This window comes from Peromyscus leucopus, chromosome 7, assembly GCF_004664715.2.
Source record: "Peromyscus leucopus breed LL Stock chromosome 7, UCI_PerLeu_2.1, whole genome shotgun sequence".
Taxonomy (NCBI): Eukaryota; Metazoa; Chordata; class Mammalia; order Rodentia; family Cricetidae; genus Peromyscus; species Peromyscus leucopus.
Genome location: NC_051069.1, coordinates 8,401,800 through 8,420,634, shown reverse-complemented (window position 1 = coordinate 8,420,634; position 18,835 = coordinate 8,401,800). Strand labels below are relative to the sequence as shown.

General features: G+C 51.8%; 1 protein-coding gene across 1 annotated transcript in view; it reads left to right on the top strand.

Annotated features, from left to right (window-relative positions):
- Nucleotides 1-270: 270 nt before the first annotated feature.
- The window catches only part of Megf11 (multiple EGF like domains 11), a 326,646-nt gene continuing 308,081 nt past the window's right edge, over nt 271-18,835 (top strand). Inside the window, 1 exon segment of the mRNA XM_028866814.2 lies at nt 271-457. The gene's annotated coding sequence lies outside the window, so the exon portion shown is untranslated.

The following is an 18,835-nucleotide window of genomic DNA, read 5'->3' as shown; positions in this document are numbered from 1 at the left end:
GATGCTAGGGCTTGCAAGAAGAGAAATACAGAAAAGGGGGAGCGGGGGAAAAACCGGTAAAAGAACGAGAAGGGGTGGATGCAGAGTAGGGAAGTGTGAAGAGAATAAAAGAAGGACACCGGCAGAGAGAAAGCCAGAAAAAAGAGCGAGCAAACGCGCGCGATCGCAAGGTCTGAAAAGACCAAAGAGGGAGGAAGGAGGTAGGAGGAGGAGGGAGAGCGCAGAGGGGAGGGAGGAGGGAGGGGCCGAGGGACGCAGGGGGTGGGGGCTGCCGAGGCAGCAGTCGCTGCGGCTCCAACCTCCTGCTCGCTCACTCGCTCTCAGTGCCCGGAGCCGGCTGCCGGCTCGGGGCTGTACGCAGCTCCCGCTCCTGCCGGGGATCCTGAAGCCTCTCCGGCTCCGGGGCACAGGACCGCGCGGCTGGCTGGCCCGAGCCCTGGGCGCGCCGCGGAAGCAGGTAGATGGCTGGGTGGGGTCCGCGGGGACTAGGAGCCTCCGAACACTGTGGGTGCATTGGGCCGGGGATGTGGGTTCCAGTCCAGGGGAGGGGGCTTTGCAGCTCCAAGACTAACTTTCCACCAGCTCCGTGGATCGCCAAGCTGCTCCGGTCGGGTCCGGGCTCTAGGAGGCGAGTTTGGTGAGGGGCAGAAGGTGGATGGCTGGGCTTGCGGGAGCGCCTTTGGGTCCGTGCGAGAGGTGGAGAGCCCCGGAGTGGGCCAGGCGCGCGTCCTCCGGCCGCAGTCAGGACGCAGCGGCCGCCGCCTCCACGTGCGGGGAAAGACCTGAGAGTCGTGGTGCGGGTGTCCGGGAGAAGGAACCTGCCAGCTCTGCATGAATCTGGGGACTCCCGGCCCGGAGCCACCCTAGATGGACCGGACTTGCGCCCCGCCTCGCATCTTCCCAGCCCGGGAAGGGTCGCAGAGCTGTGGGGCGGCGCACTGGTCCTCGCGGAGCCCAAGCCCAGCCTGTGCCACGCGCAACGTGGGTTCACTTTTTCCCCTTTATCCCTGCCCCCTACTCTCTCTGAGGGAATCCCGGATGCTCTGCAGTCCTGTGGGTTGCCTCTGGCGACATCCCTCTGACCCTCGGCGGCGACCTCAACACCCAAAGTTAAAAGAGAAGCGAGTCTCTCCTCTTGCACTCGTGGGTGGCTGTCCCGAAGTTCCTAACTTCTCTCCCAATCGCAGGCGGTAGTGTTGCAGGTTGGGGACACGGGTGGTCCTCGTGGCTGCCCTGCGGGGCCACCTTCCTCTTAGACTTGATTTATTCTCTTAATTTTTAGGGGGAAAAAAGACTTAAAAATAGATAAAAATCGTTCCTTGCGGGGATCAAGGTCGCTAGTGGGACGGAGCCACCATCCGTTTGCAGTCCCGGAGAGCCGAGTGTCGGCGTAGCGGGTACCGGAGCCCTCGAGCCCCAGCTGCTTTTTCCTGGAACTGACTCCCACGCTCCATCCCACTGTCGCCGTGTCTCGGGATCCGTCCCCGCGAGCCCCCGCCGTGAAGCCAGTCAGCTTCCTTCCAGGCTGGTGATGCTCTCGAGAAAAACCGGTCCAAGTGACTAGGATCAGTATCTCCACTCTTGGTCCCTCCGGGAGCCAATGAGGCAGGGCCTCCAGCGGGTTGGAGGATGCTTACCGGGAGGCTAGGGCTCCTGGCCATCCCAGTTCTCCGTGGCTAGGGTACTTGTGCCCGGCGCATCCGCGCCCATTACTCTGCTGGGGGAAACTGGGGTTAATGTCCTGACCAGGTGGTGGCGCGCGGTAGGCGGCCGGGACTGCCTGAGCCTGTCCCGGGTGGCGTTTTGGCTCCCGGAGTCCAGAGGCTGGATTCGCCGACCCTCACTGCTTTCCTACTTCCCTCGCGTCTTTGTTGGACTGCAATCTGAATTGGTCTCATGTGAGGGAGGCTTAGCGCAGGTAGAGGCGGCAAAAACGCTGGAGGTCTTTGCGTAGAGGCTCGCCTACCAGCCATTGCTCCCGCTCAGTAGGTTGGGTTCAGTGCCCCAGGGCATTGACATTAAGACCCAGCCTAGGATGCAGCGCTTCACCTTCTGCTCCTTTGGCGGATTTCCCTGCGGTGTATGTCAAGCACTGGGCTTTCGATGTTTGCTCATATGTGGTTTAAGCGGCTAGAAATCGAAGCCCATAACCGCAGTCCTTTCCCTTTTTTTCCCATTCTACAGACTAGCCTACTGAAGCCCAGAGAAGCGGAGGGACTCGCTTAGAGCTGGCTAAGGGTTAAGGGGAAGTAATCCAGTCTTCCTGCCAAAGGGCTGGGGACCTTTCCTGGTTTTCCTTACTGACTTCGTCACTTTCTTAGCGCGAGGCAGGTGTTCCCAGTTAGGCCACTGCACTGCAGAATGAACAGGCTGGAGGACCAGAGGTTGGGAGGTTAGAGGCCGGACGTGATACCCAGCATCCTCCAAGAGGAGCCATGTCTACTGTATGCGGAGTTTGTGCCTGCGCCGTGTCTGCTTTTAAGTGCCACAGACCTGGCTCTCAGGTGGCCTGCGTGGCACACTCGGCAGGCATTCTCAGTGGAAACCATTGTGTGTGTGTGTGTGTGTGTGTGTGTGTGTGTGTGTGTGTGTGTGTAAGGATCTTGAGTGACCCTCGTACATTGCCACTGGAGGACAAGGGCTTTTACTGCTAACCCCAGGCAGTGGACCAGCCGCGGGCCAAGGACTTGAGAGTCAGGGCCAAGGAGAACTCAAGTTCAGTCTTTGGCCCACAGAGGCACTACCTCTACGGAAGTGAAGGGTGAGGGTTGGCTCTGAAGGCAGGACTCGGTGACCCTAGGGCCAGGGACACAGCTGTGGAAGCTGCTGTTACCTCCCCTCCCCTCCCCAGGTTTCAGGCATTCCTTTGCTCCTTCCCAGCTTCCCTTTTAGAATCTAGGTCCTGGCAGATGAGATGGCTCAGCCTGGTAAGGGTGCTTGCTGCCAAGCCTGACAACTCGAGTTCGATGCTGGGGAGTTAAAGGTTGGAAGGAGAGCTGATTCCCACAGAGTTGCCCCCTGACCTTCAGACACTTGCCATGGCATGAACCCTTGCTCCCAGAATAAATAATGAATAAATAAATGTAATAGGAGCTAGGTGCTTGAGTATTCCGGGCTTTGGATGAGTTGGGCATTTCCCCTCCTGGGGACATTTGGTCAGCTATTAGTTCTGTAGGTTGTCCTCGGGCCTGGGGACCTAGCCGTGATCAGACAGGGACAGTCTCCAGCTCATTTTTGCTGACTGCCTAGGTCCCACCCCTCTGTGCTTACAGTCTAGTTGCACAGAGGAGGCACATACGTAAAGGCCATCTGCAGAACTGTTGGCAAAGTAACAAACGACCCCAGCCTCCCCTCAGGTGGCTCAGGGCTTCGCGGCGACAGAGTTTGAAACAGTGGACCATGAGGTTTGGAGAGTCTGCTGGTTGCCAGGGGTGACCCAGGACAGCTGTATTGCTGACCTTATATGTGGCACTGGAGAGCTGCCCTGTAGAGTTTCTGCTGGTCAGAGCATGGCAGGAGGGAGCTAGTGCATGCTGACTGTGATCTTGCTAGGTCTCCATAGAGACCAGCAGGTGACTGTGTACTTCTGAAACTCCAGCACCCACAGCTGCTTGGCCAGCTCTGGAGCCCCACTGTACAGATGGGTAAGTAGACCTCAAGTCTGTAGATTGGGACAGCTGTGCAGTCAGACGGACTCAGTAGAATCCAGGCGTTCCTTATGTCCCGTTCAAGTTAAAACGCTCTTCTTCTGAGCTGGGGAGACGGCTCAGTCAGTAAAGTGCTTACTGTGTAAGCCTGAGGCCCTGAGTTTGATTCCCAGACCCTCCTGAAGAGCTGAGTGCAGTGCTGCTGTGTGCTTTGTAACCCCATCCCTGGGGAGGCAGAGACAGGAGGATCCGTGGGACTCACTGGACAGCCAGTTTAGCCCTAATGGGTGAGACTCAGGTCCCAGTGAGAGACCCAGTCTCAAAAACAAGGTGGCTGGCTCCTGAGGATGACACCTAAGCTTGGCCCCAAGCCCTTTGCCTGCACACTCCCACATGTGCACATGTGTCCCCCCCCCCACATGCATGCACACACATAAAATAAATAAACATAAAAACTGAAGCCCTCCTCCAGAAACAAAACAAAACAAAACAGGGCAGTGGTGGTGCACACCTTTAATCCCAGTGCTCAGGAGGCAGAGGCAGGTGGATCTCTGAGTTCGAGGCCAGCCAGGAGTACACAGAGAAACCCTGTCTTGAAAAAAAAAAAAAAAAAAAAACCAAAACCAACCAAACAAACAAACAAAACAAACCCCACAAAAACCTGAAGCCCTTCTTTCTGTCTGGAAGACAGTAGGGCTCATGCTTCCATTAGGGAAGGGCTCCCAGGACACGCCTTGGCTTCTGATTCAGTGGGCCTGGGGTGGGTGGCCTTGCTAATTGCCATTCCCATCCAGCTTCCAGCCATGCTGAGGCTCTCACTGTGGGAACCATACTTTAGGTGTGGGGAACTGAGGAAAGGGCCTGATTTTCCTGGAGACTCTATCGGAGTGGGGGCTGGGACAAGGCTGTGATTTAGCACCTGGGCCTCCCAGGACAAGCTTCTAGGAGGCCCCATCCCCCCACCCCCCAGGTGGCTGTAGAATTAAAGGAATATTTTATCTTCATCAGCACACACACAGAGAATATATTGTCACGTAATTAGGGAATAAATAGGTGTCGCTCGCTCGTTGGCTGCAGACTTTGTGCCCCGTGGCTCCGTGGGGGTTTATTAGAGTGGCGTTATAATTGAGAAGGAGTCATCCACTCCCTGAGCGCCTCATCAAACTTTCATGGCCAGGGTGGTCGTTGTCCAGAAAGGTGTGTCTTCTTCATTTAAAAGAAAAGAAAGTGGGTTGGGGGGCGGGGGCGGGGGTGGCTCAGCTGGTCCAGTGCTTGCATAGCTTACATGGGGCCCTGGGTTCGAGATTCGGCACTGAACAAACCAGGTATGGTGGCACAGGCCTGTAATTACAACACTCAGGAGGTGGAGGCAGGAGGGTCAGGCAGGAGTTCAAGGTCATCCTCCACTAAGCGGCAAGTTCAAGGAGAGCCTGGGCTACGTGAGTCCCTGTCTCAACATCGAGGGAGGGAGAAAAGAGTAGAAGGAAGGGAGGAAAGACAGACAGAAGGGACTCAGCGAGATGCTTTTCCTGATACCGGACTAGCTGTGTGTGCTTCATCTGACAGCTGCCATGCAAGGTGTTCTTAGGGAACAAAGGGAAGAAAGAAAGAAAGAAAGGAAGGAGGGAGGGAGGGAGGAAGGAAGGAAAGAAAGAAAGAAAGAAAGAAAGAGAGAAAGAAAGAAAGAGAGAAAGAGAGAAAGAGAGAAGTAGAACAGGGCAGTGGTGGCACATGCCTTTAATCCCAGCACTCGGGAGGCAGAGGCAGGTGGATTTCTGTGAGTTCAAGGCCAGCCTGGTTTACAGAATGAGTTCCAGGACAGCCAGGGCTGTTACACAGAGAAACCCTGTCTCACTCAAAAAACCAACAAACAAAAAGAAGAAAAAGAAAGAAAGAAAAAAGACAAAAAGGAACAGCAGTTTGATCAGAGCAAGGCTTCCAGGAGTCTGCAGCACACGTTCTGGATCTGTTTGTTGACACTGTCTGCTTTAGATTTCTGTTTCTGACTTGATGCTGAATCTCGGGGGGTGGGGGGTGGGGGTGGGGCTCTTCCATTCTGATGGGTCCATCTACCATGTGTGTTAATTAGGCCCCAAAGAAAAGAATCATAACAGAGTTGTTCTCCCTAAATGCTGGTATTTTTCATCTGGATTCTATTTATTGATTATTTTACAGTCGAGAAGGAACAGCAATCCATGTTTTTATTTCTTTATTTTTTATAACAAAGCTAGCTGCAGTAATTATGCAGGCGCAACATGTCTGTTCTGGAGCAGGAAGTTGGAATTCGTTCAGCCTGACTCAAACATTTGGGTGAGATCTAATTGAGAAAGACATTTCAAAGAACAAATATTGAGGAATTTGGACTTGGGCTGGTGGCCTCTCTGGGCCAGTGTGAGTCCCTTGCCTGTGTCTTGATTCTTGAAGGTGGAGGAAGAGAATGGAGGACCAGTGGTCAGTCATGTTAAGACTGCTGTCAGAATGTGAGGTGGAAACTTAGACCCCTCTAAGTTTCAGCCAGGCTCAGAAAAGGGAAAACTGAAACCTTTAGACGAGGAAGAGGGGATTCAAAATCAAATATAGATGGAATCTTTACTGAATGCCCAACCTTGGGGTAGGCTCAGCGAGGGTGGGGAAGAGGACTTATATGTGTCGTTTATCTTTCATAACAGCTCAGGTAGCTATAGAGACAAGAGCCCTTGACTGGAGAGGGTGTTAGCTGCCAGCGACAGAAGACCTGAACCCTCCTGGCTGGAACAATAAGGGACTCGGTGTCTCCCGGAACAAGAGGTCTAGGCTATTTCTGCTCCAAGGCTGTTTCTTTTAGTGACTTAGCAGCAGCAGCATCGGACATCCAGATGCTTCTTCATCCTCTTTGTTCTCAAGGTCACAAAATGGCTGCAATGGTTGCAAGTGTTGCATCCTCAAATCTCCTGCAGAGGCAGAATAGGCGGCGAGGGGAGCCTTTCCCAGCCTCTGATCTAACTTTGCCTCTTGTCTTCTTGACTGAATTTGTGAGTCCAGTGCCATGCCTACACTAAGCAGAGGCAAGGGGTAGAGATGTTCTCAATTGGTCTAGAACAATCTTTTTTTTTTTTTTTTTTTTTTTGTTTTTTTGTTTTTGTTTTTTTTTTTTTCGAGACAGGGTTTCTCTGTGTAGCTTTGCGCCTTTACTGGAACTCACTTGGTAGCCCAGGCTGGCCTCGAACTTACAAAGATCCGCCTGCCTCTGCTTCCCGAGTGCTGGGATTAAAGGCGTGCGCCACCACCGCCCGGCCGTCTAGAACAATCTTGATGGGCTATTGAATCACAGAAAGGAACAAAATTGGAAAGGAGAAAGAAGCATCGAGCACCTGTCAGCTACAGAGTTTAAGACCTGGGTTTGAATCCTCTCTCTCCCCCTTTTTAAACCTCATGACTTTGGGCAAAGGATTTTAACCTTTTATGCCCTCAGTTTACTCATCTGTATAATGGGGTTGATTGGGAAGATAAATCTGAGTTAGCCCAAGAACTACATTTGACCAATACAAGACAAGTAGAGGATTGGAAGATTTGACCTTGACCATCAGGGAATGTATAACCCTGTTTGGGAGATGTGGTGGATTCTACCACACTCATCAACAGAGTCAGAAGGCAGAGCCAGAGGAGGATATATGGCCAGAAAAGCAACTATAGCAGGAGACCATGCCACCAGTGGGAGCCATAGCAGTCATGGCAGGCTTCCCAGGCTGGGAGTACTTTAGGGCATATCCCCAGACTCTAGCCCTGAAGTCAGGAAGGTTGAAAGCTCTGTCTGCCTGGGTTATTCTTGCCTTTTCCTTTTTGGTGGTGGCGTGGAACAAATCAGGCTAAAATATGGTCTTCCTGTACAACCACAGACGCAGCTTTGAGACAAGGTCTTAGGCGTCCCAGATTCCTTAGATAGCCGAGGATGACCTTGAACTTTGAATCCTCCTGCCTCTATCTCCCAACCACCACATTGGGTTTATGTGGTTTGGGGGTTCAAACCCAGGGCTTCTTGCATGTTGGGCAAGTGCTGTACCCACTGAAGCACAAACCCAGGCTTGCGGTTGATGGTGCTTGTTGGGTAGATATCATCATCGTGACTCAGAGGCAGCTCTCAGCTGCTCCATCACAGTGCTAGACTCCTGGCTTACAGTCTTACTTGGTTGTCAGTCTTGACCTCTTAGGCCATGTCTCAGCATTAACTGCATTTTATCATCATCATCACCATCACCACCATCATCATCATCATCATCACTGTGGGGTTTTTGATGTGTATCTTTGACATGGAGTCTCATGTAGCCCAGGCTGGCCTCAAACTCATTGTGTGGATGAGGATGACCTTGAACTTCTGATGCTCTTACCTCTACCTTCAGAATCCTGGGATGACAGGCCTGTATCACCTTATCTGGCTTTATGAGATCTTTTTTGAAATAGGTCTTGCTATGTAGCTTGAGCTGGCCTTGAACTGTCAATCTTCTTGTTTCCGTGTCCTGAGTGATGGGATTACGGGTGTATACACGGCACCAGCTTGGATAATATTAGTAGTACTTGGTGTCTGACTACTACCATGAAACCTGTTGTCAGCCATTCCTCAGGCGTCTCCCATTCTGCACTCTGTTTTCTCTAGCAGAACCATATTCTCAATGCATGGACTCAACTTTAGCAACACCTTTTGGTATCCCTGTGACTCCAACATTCCCTTCCCAATGTCTAAGCACAACCGTTGTCTTTATTGTTTTTTCCAGGGTCTATCTTTCCGGCCTGAGGGATCCCCTTTGGCATATTGGGTGACAACTCCAGCCTCCTGTGTTGTCATCCTGTGGTGTAGGGGTAGACGCATGGAAGGACACCCTTTCCAGAACAGCCTGAGGGGCTCTCTGAAGGAGACCATGTAGATGTCAGTAGATGTCAGTGCAGAGGTGGCTGTGAACTCTGAACCCATGCTGTGAGCCCCTTGTACGGTTCTGGGGCTACTGCCAAGCAGCCGGGGACGTTTCTGTCTTTTCTTCCTTCACGATATCTCCCAAGCAGGGTCGCATGGACCTTTCACCTTACACGTCCTCAGAGAACTCACGGGATGAGGCGGGAACTCCTTCATATCTGCCCAGGTATTATCTTTTCTCTTCCCCTGCTAGGCCTTTCCCCTCCTCACCTCAAGACCTCTCCCCATCTCTCCTCTATGCCTCTCCCTACCTCCCCTGCTGGGTCCCTCTTCCCACCTCACCTCTAGGCTTCTCCACACCTCACCTCTAGGCCTCTTTGCCGAGGCGGCAAGTCTTGCCCTTCTCTGGGCTTTCTGGAAGTACCCCTCCCTTTAAAGCCTGCTTCGAGCTGTATCCTCATTAGAGCCTCCCTAAGCACTGGTGCCCACAATGCTCTTGAAGTATTGACCTCTCCTTCCCCGAACGTCTGTAGCAATTACTGCCCACACCGCACATTCTGTGTTTAATAGGACGCTGCTGGTCATGCTATTCAGCATCATTTCAGGGTGTTCCTTGCCTCTCCCCGTTGGATCCTAAACTCACTGAGATCCAAGGTGGGGTGGGCTGGGTCCTTCTTTGTGGCCAACACTGTGGCCAGTAGACGGGGTTGAACCAGGGCCTTGTGCGTACAGGACAATTCAACGGATATTTGCTTCTTTATTGAGACAGGGTCTCACACAGCACAGACTGGCCTTGAACTCAATGTGTAGCCACAGATGACCTTGGATTCTTGATCCTTCTGAGTGCTGGGATTACAGGCCTGGCTCTCTCAGCAGATATTTATTGAATTCATAAACCACAGGAATAGATTATTTTCCTGAAGAAAATCACTGTTTTTTCCTACTCAACCTCAATTGAAGGGACTAATTTTAACGGATGCCTCCCATATGGGGAACATACTTTAGGCAGTTTATAGTCACCTTGTAACTATCTGCAAGGGGTCAGGGAGCAGAAGTGGCCAGCAGGGGGCACCGAGGAGTGGGGGAACAGGGCTGGCCCTTCATCTATTTATGCCTAAGCATCTTGTGGCCATTCTCGCCGCCCCTGGTCTGCTGGTTTCTGGTCTCATTCTGCACGGTTAGTGGGTCCCCAGAACTTTGAACTGCTTACTTCAGACTGCCAGCCTCTTGGTGAACACTTTATTTGAGGCGGAAAAGGGGGATGAGGCTGGTGGCTCAGGAGGGGAAGACTGAATAAAGGTTCTCAGAGTCTCTGGTGGCTTCAGATGACTGTGAGCAGCGTGGAAGCTTTCCTGAGACACCAGGAGTGTAGGACGTTTAGCCCAGAAGGGAACGGGCTAGAGCCCCATCAGGGCGCCGTGGTTCAGTAAGCTCTTGGACTGCGTGCGCTCTAAACCCATGCTGCTCCTCAGACAAGGTCTTAAAATGGAGAATGTCGGAAGGTGGCTCCCAAATCCAACACCTGGCCTCCGGATGCATGCGAACACAAACACACATTTCAATAAAAGAAGCAAGGTCTTAAAAAGTTCAAGTGACAGGCCCAAACAGGATACCTACCTCGAATGGTAACCTTCTAGGGTCTTCTGAGGGAGGGGCTTCCTGGGGTGCCTTCCAAAGACTGCTTTGGAGTTGGTTTTGTGGGTCCTGTCTCTAGGATCTACTTTTCTGCTCTGGGAAGCTGCCCTTCCCTGGCCTGACCTGCCTGCTTTATCACTCGAGCTTAAAATAAATACAATAAATATAAACACCCCCAAACTTTTTCTTTCCTGCAGAGGATGAGCAATAATCTACATATGCAAATAAATGGCATGCCAGCCCCATGAATATTAATTCGGAGAGGGAGTCTGAGGCTCTGAACTACACTCAGAGCCGGCGAGCTGGCATTTTGCAGCCCCTCGGGTGCGCGCTGGTAATCAGACCTGGTGTTTTAAGGCTGCCCCGCTCTCTCTGTTGACCTCTCTTCTCACCCGGAGCACTTACCAGGCAGATGCAAAGGGTCTTAGGTGGACGGGCTTGGGGCTCGGGTGGTGGGTGAGCTTCACTCTGGGTCTTTTTCTGGAGTCCAGGCCTCAGCTGCCCTTCTACCCTGGCCTTAGCAGGGAGTCACCGGGGACAGGGCACAGTTCTGGGGAACACTGTGGGGTGAATGTCAGGATGTCTACAAGGTGTGAGAGGGACAAAGCCTCCCCCCTAGCTAGCTTGTTCTGCCTCTTATAGGTAACTAGGGACATGGAGACCTGGAAGGGTGGCAACTTCCCAGAATGACTCCGTGCATTGTGGCAGGAAGCAAGAAAGCTTATTCATTCTCTGCTCTGAAAAAGCACATTTCTTTTTGTGTGTGGAGGAGCGAGTGGGCAGGGTGGCATTTCAAGTTTGTATACTTTTGGGGAAAGAGTCATTCTTTTCTGTGAACAGTCACCCAGGGACAGGTGGCTTCTGAAAACCCTGTCTTGTATCCCATTTGGAAATCATTTCTTTCCTCCTTCAGATTTCCAAATTAGATTACCCACAGACCAGAATTAACAAGTCCTCTCAGCAGAGATGACAGAACGGGATGGGAAAAAAGGCCTGTGAGCCTTCAAGGAAGGACCAGGTTGGGGTGGAAACCCGCCGGCCGGGCCGCCAGGTGGGAAGGCAGGACCTGGCAGGTGTTTCTCCGTCCCACTGGAATCGGGAAGGTTCTGAGGGAAACAGACAGAGAGGAAACACTACAACATGTGGCATCAACAAAAATGGGGTGAGCTCGGTAGGTAAGGGCTGGCCTAGGTCGCCTGAAGCCCTAGATTCAGTCTCTAGACCTGCATAAAAACCAGGGCTTGTGGAGCACACCTGTAATCTCAGCACTTGGGAAGTGGAGGCAGGAGGATTGGGAGTTTAAGATTATCCTCCTACAAGTGAGTTGGAAACTAGCTTGAGCTACATGAGACCCTGCCTCAAAAACAAACAAACAAACAAACAAACAAACAACCCTCCCCCCAAAAAACAAACAAAAAAAAACTTTGTCTTGGGTTGGGCGTAGTTGGGCCTCTGTATTCACAACACTCAGGAGTCTGAGGCAGGAGGATCTCAAGTTTGAGGCCAGCCTTGGAGGAGACACCCCCCCCCCAAATAAAAAATGTCTTGGGCTGTGGTAGCTCCAGGGTGGAGGACTTCACTAGCATGTGCAAGGCCTGGGCTTCCCACTGCCTCAAACTAACACTTCATTCTTTCTCTTGCTCTTTGCTGTTGCTTTTGGTGATCAGAGCATCACCTTTGGCTCTTATTTTTTAATTCTTTTAAACAGTGTCCCGTAGACCCCAAACGGGCTTCAGACTCCTATGGAGACCGGCCTTGATCTTCCTGCCTCCACCTTCAAATTCTGGGATTATATATCCACCACCATGCCTGGCTCAGCTCACCTTTGGGGCTCCTTCTTCTCCTTGTCCATGAATATTAAATAATCAGCCCTACTTCTTATGGCTGCTTTGTGGGTTCAAGTTCCCAAGTCAAGCAGGTGTTTCAGTCATTTGGATCTTTCTTTCCAGACAGATCTGCTTGGCTGCCTTGTATCTGTAGATGGGCTGTATCTCCTCATGGGTCTTTGTAAGTGCTGGTGTCTCTTGGTGTGTTGTGTGTTTTCTTCCCCCCTCCCCACCCCCCGGAGCTGAGGATCGAACCCAGGGCCTTGAGCTTGCTAGGCAAGCACTCTACCACTGAGCTAAATCCCCAGCCCCTGTGTTTTCTATGAATATGTACCTATTATCTGTTTCTGAGCATAGTGTTATGGAAAGGGACGAGGGCCAGTCCCTGTGTGTCTGTGTGTTTGTGGTGTGACTTTGTGTGTTTTTGTCTGTACGTGGCTGTGTCTCTGAGTGTCGCCATCCTCATGTCTGGACAAGTCTCTGCACACACTGAAGACCCAGTACGGCCAGATCTTGCCAGGGCTGGCAAGCTTCCTACTGCACAGAACACCCTGGGTCCTGAGTCCCCTCTAAGGCCTTTAGATTGTCCCTTGCCTCTTCTTCCCGCCCCTAGACAAGCCTCTCCTAGTCCCGGGAGTCCTTGCTAATTGTCCTCTGTCCCTTCCCCTTACCTCCCTCGAGAGTCTAGAGGCACTCTGGGCAGGCAGCAGCTCCTGCAGCCAGGACAGCCCTAGGCCATCTGCATTTGTGTCTGCATCTCATTTACATGGTCCATACAGACTTTCAGTTCTGCTGTTCTCAAGGTAAAACGCAGTTGGCTTTTCTTTTTTTTTTTTTTTTTTTTTTTTTTTTTTTTTTTTTTTTTTTTTTTTTTCAAGCAGTTTCTCTGTTAGCTTTGCCTTTCTGAACTCATTGTACCAGGCTGCTGAACTCACAGAGATTCGCTGCTCTGCTCCGATGCTGGATAAGGCGTGCGCCACCACCGCCCGCCGGCTTTTCTTGAAGGTCATTATAGTAAGCCTTTTTGGCTTTTTATTTTATTCTTTCTGATTCAGACTTTCTTCCCAGAATTAAGGGGAAGGGGGCAGCAGGAAGAAGTGCCAGAAACCTTTGCATTTCTCTCAGCTCCCCCAGCTGCCAGGTAAAGGCCCTGGCTCAGTGGGTGGAGGTCCTGGGCTTTGGGAGAACAGTGATGGAGGAGATGTCCTTATCTCTTGAGGCAGGGTGGGTAGGGACCAGTCCAGCCAGGGTCTGTCACCTGCTTCTCCAGTTCCCGGGCTTAGTTCTGCAGAAGAAAAAAGCAGGAAAGCTTCACCCTTACCCTGTTCCTATCTAGATACCAGAGAGGCAATGGGCCTGGGCTAGCCTTGGGAAACAAAGAGGATGAAGTGTGTCTTTTCCTTTCCTTTCAAACCCCTAACACATCATCAGCCATCTGATGTCTCAGGAGGTGTTCCAAAGACTTCCCCAGGAAGGCCACACCCAAGTATAGGCCAGCTCCTGGCTCTGTGTTCCCTCCACGGATGTGGATTGCAGTCCTGGTTCTACTTCTCATTAGCTGCGTTTGCATGCTTGATGTTGAGTACCATTTTTGATCACTCTCTGCCTTATTGATTGATTGATTGATTTTTGAGGCAGGGTTTCTCACGGAACTCACAGATCTGGCCAGGCTGGCTGGCCAGTGAGCTCTAGGGAGCCACCTGGCTTTGCCCCCATGCTGAGGTTACAAGAGTGCACTGCCCTATCTGGCTTCTTGCATGGATGTTGGGGAATCTCAACTCAGGCCCTCATGTGTGTGCAGCAAGAGACTGAGCCAGGTATCAGTGAGAGACCCTGTCTCAAGAACAAGCTGGACAGGGGTTGAAGAATGACACCCGAGGTTAACATCTGGTCTACATACTCAAACATATACATATGAACATATACACACATAACACCAAAAAAAAAAGGTGCTTCAGTGGGAGACAGGACTGCTATCTGAGAGCAAAGAGAGGGGGAGGAAAAGGGATATAGGACAAGGAAGCAGGAGGGGTAAAGGCAAACCAGGCCCAGCTCAGGAGGACCAAAGAAAGGATGCTCTGACGAGCGAGCGGTGCTTCATGACTCCATAGCTGTATGTTGGAGAAGGGGAGGGCGTAGCTACTAACTCTTTGGTTACCAGGATGGAACATCGGCTTCTATTGCCTGGATCTCTGAAATTCTGGCTCCCTCCCCTGGTGGGTGCTGCCTCTGGGTGCAAAGAATATTTGACTCTCTTGGGGTCTGGAGAAGGAACCTGTGCTGGGGCACCGCTGCTCTTGAGTGTGATGGAGGCTGTACCAAGGCTGGCTCACCAGGGCATGCTGGGAGAGGAGCAGGGTTAGCTGAGACTGTGGCCCTCATGCAGATGGCGGCTGGTGACCTGGGAGTTGAGTGGAGCTCAGCAAATTGGGGCACACAGTCTCATCTGCCCCCCACTAGTCCATAGACACACTCCTTCTTGGGGTCAGGTGCTGGAGCCGCGCTCTGTGGGCAGAAGCGCAGCAGCAGCTCTTGACCAAGTGAGGTGTCTAGAAAGGACTCATTCTTAGGTCTGCATGAGTTTGCTCGCAAAGAGTCAGATGGGAGCCATTTCCATAAGTCCTGGCTTTCTTCCTAGCTCAGCTGGGGTGGGGAATTAGAAAGGTTCCCAGCTTGCTGTTGCCAGGGGAGTCTCACTCACTGTGGGGGGAGCTGGCACCCAACAACACTCACACATTTCAGTCAGAGAGAAGACTCTTTCTTGGTAAGCTCTGTCATGCAGGATCCTGAGTCAGGGACCAGTGTGTCTAGATTTGAATCCAGTTCTGTGCTCAAAAGCTGGGTCATCTTGGATGAGTGACTCAACAGAGTCCCTCCACGGAGTCTTTCCTGAGTGCCTGAGGTGGGCTGTGACGATAAAGCTGTGACAATACAAGAGAGACAGACGCCCCCCACCCCTTGTCCCCGTGGGATGCTAGAGCAAAAATAAGTTAGCAGATGACAAGGTGACAAGTGATACAGGGGACTTGGGGGGGGGGGAAGTGGTTGGCTGGGGAGGACTGCAGTTTTAAATGAGGAGGTCAGGGAAGGTTTCAACCAAGGCACCCTTTTAACGCTGATGTCTTGGGAATGTTGCTCCGTGCCTTAGTTTCCCCGTCTGTACATGACTTGTTTATTTGTATGTGTATACACTGTGCATATGCATATGAAAGCCAGACACGGGTATCGAGGGTCTTCCTCAATCGCTCTTCACCCTATCTTTTGAGGCAGGGTCTCTCACTGAACCTGGAGCTCACCAATTGGCTAGACCAACTATCCAGCAAACCCCAGGGAGCCTCTGGTCTCCACTCCTCCAATGCTGGGATTATAGGCACGTTTCTCTGCTTGGCTTTTTACTTGACCACTGGAGATCTGAACCCAGGTCCTCAGGCTTACACAGCCATCGTTTTATACCCTGAGCTGCCCTTCCTGCCCTTGCATGTGGTCTATGGTGTCATTTGGCACCCAGGGTTGCTGGAGGGTCAAGCCAGCTAATCCATACATCAGGTGTGGACCTGGCCTGGCACACGGCAAATACTGTCGTTTGTCACTGCTTCTCAGGTGGAAGCCTGTCCTTCCTGCCACTGGGAGGCACCAGCATGGGTCCCAGACAGCAGGATTTTGGCAGGCTTCATCTTCCCAGGAGTGGGAGCAGCCCTACTCCAGGCCTCCCCAGCTTCTCATTAAAAGGGGACACACAGTCTCTTCAGTTGAAGAAGCAACGTTCACATCTTTTTACTCAAGCCTCCGACTCCCAGAGGGAGTCGTGACTGAGCTGTTAGCAGAATTCAGGTTTAGGAAGTGGCTCCTTGTCTGTCTGTTGAGCTTCTGCAGATGCAGTGAGCTCAGGCCTGGGCTGGGCTGGGGGCTGGGTTCCCAGTAGTGGGCACGAGGCCCTGCTTGCTTCCAGCTCTTGGCCAGGTGACTACTGTCTCTCATTCGTAGGCACTGAGACTCCTTTCAGCCACAATTTACCATGGCTGAGATTTTTGTGGCTGTAATTTACTGCCGCAGCAAAGCTGGGGAGCCCAATCCCAGTAGCCCACAGTATAGATATTGCATCTAATCAATCCTCTATTACTATGCAAACACATCCTATAGGCTACTGATGTCTTTTCCTTCAAACACTTAATGTATAATTAATGACACTTTGAATGCCAAAGAAGACACCAGCCCAAAAGCTCCCACTATGATTTATACCCACCCAGATAGGAGAGTGGCTTATCTGTCCTCTTACCATTCTGCAGTGGGTCTCCTCACCTTCACAGGGAGTGAAGCCATGGAGGAGAAGGAGAGGGCAAGCAGCCTGCCCGCCCTCCAGAAAGCACAGCACCCAAGTGAGATGGTGGCCTTTTTTTTTTTTTTTTTTTTTTTTTTTTTTTTTTTAGCATTTTAAAAAATATTTTTAGCTGAGGTCTGATGTAGCCTAGGCTGGACTTGAGTTCACTGTCTACCTGAGGGTGACCTTGAACTTCAGATCCTTTCATGTCTGCCTCCCACATCCTGGGACTGCAGGTGCACAGCACCATACCTGACTTACGAGGTGCAGGGAATTAAACCCAAGCCATTTGAGCATGCTAGGCAAACGTGCCACCAACTGAGCTACCCAGCCCTTTCCTGCCCTTTCCTTGGATGGCCCTGCCACCCAGCCCTCCCACACTCCGAGGACATCCTCTTCTAAGTTGCTTGTGTTGCAGATGAAGACACAGGTTTTCCTGAGTCCCTGACCTTCTCTGCGGGCAGGCGGATCTGGAAGGAGTGCCTGGTGTTTCCCAGCTGGTGGGATAGCAGCATGGACATTGCTCTGCATAACTGTGTGAGAATTCAATATCATACACGGGTTAGGCCCTGGAACCAGGCTTCCTTATGGCAGTGAAGTGAGGAGAGCTCTGGCTCATTTGTAGGGTGCTGGCCTAGCATGCACACAGCCATAGGTCCCACCCCAGCACTAAATAAATGGCAGGGTGATTTGTGTCCAAGCACTGGGGAGGTTGAGGTAGCATGATTACAGGTTCAAGGCTGTCCTCGTTATTTAGGGAGTTCGACACCAGCTTGGGCTACACTGAGACCCTGTCGTGAGAAAAGGAAAGAAAAAGAAAGAGGTATGGAGGAGATCCCTCTGGAGAAAAGTTATTTGGAAGGAGACAAGGTATTAAATCGCATTGGATCTCAGGGGACTTGCCTGTGTTTGCCAAGAGTGGGTTCCATGAAAAGCCCCAACCTCTAAGTTGATCTTGGAATGCTCTATAGCTCCCGTGTCAGGAATGAAGGCAACAGGGCCCATCCTAGAGGGACTGTGTCTGTGGGAATGAAGAGACACACTGTCCAGTGTGACTCAGCCTCAGAGGGCAGTACACAGGGCCGTGGAGAAGGGGACTGGTCACGCAAGGCACATGGGGGCACCCGAGAATGAGTGTGACAGAGACAAACAACCATTGTCGCAGGTGGGCACATGCACACAGGGACCTCTCCTGGGTCAGAGGATTTGGGTTCAAGCCACCTCTCTTCAGGGGAGCCTGCCGTATACATCCAAAACCTATTTTCATTCTGGTGGGTGAAGGGCAACCTTGCTCCTTGCCCAGGAGCCTCCACAGGGGCACAGCCCTGTCCCCCACTCCTTCAGTCCATCTTAGTCCATACTTTCTGAGGCTGGATGAAGGATCTTTTTGAGTGCAAAGTGGACCAGGTTACTGCACTGTCGGAAACCCTTTAATGCTTCTCCGTTGCCCTCAGGATAAAGTCAAAACTCATTAGTGCGGCAGTCAAGGCCCAGCTAGCTGCCTCTCTCCATAATCCTTCTCCCCTTCACCAAGTCGCATGGTCCCCAGGCTTCAGCATGTCTTCTGCACCGCTGGACCATGGCTCACCTCTCTGCTGGCTCCTGCTATTGCCTCATGCGATGTCCTTCAGGCTTCCTTTGGTGGGCTGACCCTCTCTTCTTCTCCAGAGGTCAGCCAGACACTGCTTTCTCCAGGAAGGCTTTCCCCTCCAGGGGATCCAGCTTTCTGTTCCCTGTAGTATGTCCTCAAAACCCCCAGGGAGCCCCAGGTGACAGGAATCTAGACAAGCATGGCCCCAGTAGCTAGTGCTTCTGTGAAGATCTGCTGTCACACGGAACTAGGGTAGCTTGGCCTTGAAATGGCTCAGATGCCTGCGTGGGGCGCTCTCTGACCTGTGGGAAGAGGTGGGGCTTGGAAACCAACAGCTGGTTGCAGTGTGAGCCACCGGAGCTGGGAGCCTTGAGACTCCCCCACAACATTACTAGAAGGATCCAGCATCTGTTGGACTTTAAGAAGCATCAGGGTGCTGACTAGCTAGGAGGGCGTGGGGTGTTGGGGGAAGGGTATTGCTCCCAGGCTGAGGAATGAGAGTGCTCTCGGGCACCTGAACCCCTTGACAGGCAATCATGTTTTAAAAAGCTTTAGCTTTCCCTCCGGTCCTGTCTCTGGATTTTATACATGGTTTTACCTCTTTTTTTTTTTGGTCAAGAGAGTGGGTTGAGGTGATGCCTCATATTTTTCAGACTGACCTCAAACTTGCTATGTAGCTGAGGCTGACCATGAACTCTGTATCCTCTTGCCTCTACCTCCAGAGTGCTGGGATTATGGGTGTGTAGCCCCATGCCTGCTAGGTACAGTACTGGGGATGAACCCTAGGATCTTGTGTACACTAGGCAAGCACTCTACCAACTAAACTACATCCTCAGTCCCCATATTTTGACATTTGAACAGCTTAAATTTTTGTCCCCAGCTTGAGTTTTCCATCCCTGTGTAGCAAAAGGGACTTAGGAAGAGAAGATCTTC